We start from the raw sequence: 3,018 nt of genomic DNA on the forward strand, positions 1-3,018 counted from the left end.
TGACCGACTCGCACTCGCTCGTAGGTGTGCGCGGAGGCTGGGGTTGAATTGCAGATTTGGTTGTCACACTCATGAGCGGAATCGTGACTTTTCGTGTAACCAACGCTATCGCTAACCACCACACTATCGCGGCACAACTGACTATCGAATCACTCGCACACGCATTGCACGGGAACCCAAGGTCACTCGCGGCGCGAGGCTGCATCCTGCATGGCCGCCATGAAGGCATGGGTATGGTGTACTAGAAGGTAGAGGTGTGTCGTCCGGGGTGAAAACCAATGGAACGCGAGGGTCCCTTTTGCGATGAAAAATTGTAGGTGGAGCTGGCTGCAACAGGAGTTCCCAGACGACGGCCCGCCGGCGCTGTGCCGCTTGGTGTGCCTGCTTGCTCCGCGGGTTGGTAGCAGACGACACGCGGGCTCCTTTTCACTTTGATTATTCCGAAGAGTGCTCTTTCCCGTTATTTGACATGTTTTATGAAACATGATGCAATAAAATGCATATATAAGACTCTTTAGTGTTATAAATGAATAAAAATCCTCACAGGCGATGTAACAGACCATACTTGTCGAACTGATCTGCCACCTCGGCCTATTGTCGTCTGCGGCTGCGTATCTGCGTCGTCGTTCTGGTGCAAGAAACTTACAGCCGTTGCGCGCATCGTTTTATCGTTGGAGATTCAACACAGTGTGTGAGAAAAGTCTCAGGAGTGTGATTTGTGCACGAAATGACGGAAAGGCGCCGGGATAAGAGGGTCAGCTCTTGCTTTGTGCCGTTCTGCAACAGCGGACTGCGATCATGCAAAGAAAAAAGGTCGCTTTTTCGGGTGCCCGTGGAGCCCGATCGCCGTGAATTGTGGTCCAGGAATATAAAAAGAGCTGACAGGCCACTAGACGCAGGCAGCGTTGTCTGTGAGAAGCACTTTGAACCCCAATTAATTAAGCGGAAATTCCAAACAACAGTGACCGGTGAGCTCGTGGAAATTGAACGAGAGCGGCCGTTGCTTACAAATGTTGCCGTTCCTACGATTTTTCCTGACGCACCAAGCTACATGACGAAGTCACTTCCTAGGAAGAGAAAAAAAAGTAACCTGTGCGACCAGCATCTACCAGCAGCAAAACGAAAGAAAGGGTTGCGCCTCGAAAAGGAAAATTCTGCGGAACCAACTCAAGACGTGGAAAGTGAAGAAGCTTGGGTCGCCGAAAGGCAAAGGGTATCCTTCGGCAACCTAAAAATGCCCAAGTCCTGGTCCAAAATCACCCTTCCCAGCTGCCTAAATGTGTTCCAGTACGCCGAATGTGAGTCCGATGCTTCTTGGAGAGGAGAGCAGAGTAGCTTTCAAGAAGATGGTAAGAGTTGAAGTGGCAGGTTCAAGACAGGATGAAAGGGCAGTTGCTACCGTATACCTGAACGGTAAAAAGTCGCAACAAAAAGAGGTCGCAACACCAGGAGAGGCTGAAGCCCTCATCAACGATGTGAACAGAATGGCCTTATGCCTTGGCGCAGGGCTACACCCGGTCGCGAGCAAATGCTCATCCTTCAACGGGAAGTTTTTTTTCCAAGTAGTGTTCTCGCACAGTCAAAGATGGTCAGGCGAGTTGCATTCGCTGCAAGTATCAGCGAAAGCTAATTCTTAACCAGCTTGCGCGAATAAGATACCGAGTAAAAGCTAGGAACAACACAGTTGCTGTTCGGCGGAACCTGAAAAAAATGAGGGCGAAGCTAAAGAAAGCAAAAATTAGCATAAGCCAGATGAAGGCGATGAATGAGCAACTGCCGGAAAAGCAGTTCTCAGAGAAAATCAAAGGCCTCCCCTCTAAACAACAGGCCGCCGTTCGAGCATTTTGAAGCAGCCAGGAGAAAGTCTACAAAGGGTATGAAGTACCGAAATGACTGGCTGCTCGAGTGCATACTAATGCGTATGCGAAGCCCGCAGCTGTACGAGCACTTGCGCGGCCACGATATCTTGGTTCTACCTGGCCGCAGCTGCATAAGGAAAGCAATGCAGCATTTCAAAAGCGGCTTAGGATTCAATCCAAGTACCTTTGATGCCTTGCGTGAGAAAACAAAGACAATGGACGACTTCAGCCGACATGGGCTAATAGTATTCGACGAGATGAAACTTTCCGAGAACATCGAAGTGAAATCATCAGGCAAGTTCTCTTCATATATTTTACCATACCAATTACAGAAATAAAGCATTGGTCTTTCTGAGGTACACACAAATAATTGCAATCAGTGTTGTTCCTTACCGTGTTAAACGATTAAAACGCAGGCTCCATAGAGGGATTCGTCGACCTCGGAGGGCTGGGAGAAGAGAGTTCTGGAGGCGAGCTTGCTGACCACGGCCTGGCGGTCGTGTTCCAGCCTTTCACAGGTATGGTGTATACACTGACGATGCACCATGCGGGATCGATATTTGCCTAATTAAACTAAGTTACAATATCAATTTCTGCGGTTAAGTTAAATTGTAATATTCTGCTTTACTGTGTTCATTTTCCAAGACAGTGGATGCAAATATTGGGAGTATTTGCGTCAAGGGGCAACGTCAAGGCGGCTGCACTGTCGAAAGTTGTGCTGGAGGCGACGTTACTCTGTGAGCAGGCGGGCCTTTTGGCCGATGGTGTGACGTGCGATGCTGCCAGCTGGAATCGCAGCATGTGGAAGCTTTTCGGCATAAGGGGTACGTTTAAGCACAATGCACCTCGCGCTGGTAACGTTGGTAATGGGATGTCATGTGTCGAGTTCATAATTATTTACTCGGTGTATTCTAACAGGCTGTATAAAACTTTGTTTTTTTTTTCTGCATTCAGGTTCCTCAGCAAGCATCAAGTGCAAATGCCTCTACCCAGCTGATGAACGCCGCTTTTTACATTTTTTTTTTCAGACTTCCCGCGTTTGATGAAAAACGTACGCAATGGCTTTCTAGAGACCGGCTACGATACACCGAAGGGTAACGTGCATGCTGGCTTCATAAAAGAAGCATGGGAGAATGACCGCAGCAGCGTCACACTCTTG

Source organism: Haemaphysalis longicornis, unplaced genomic scaffold (genome assembly GCF_048455015.1).
Source record: "Haemaphysalis longicornis isolate Haplotype H1 unplaced genomic scaffold, Haemaphysalis longicornis Haplotype H1 scaffold_5, whole genome shotgun sequence".
NCBI lineage: Eukaryota > Metazoa > Arthropoda > Arachnida > Ixodida > Ixodidae > Haemaphysalis > Haemaphysalis longicornis.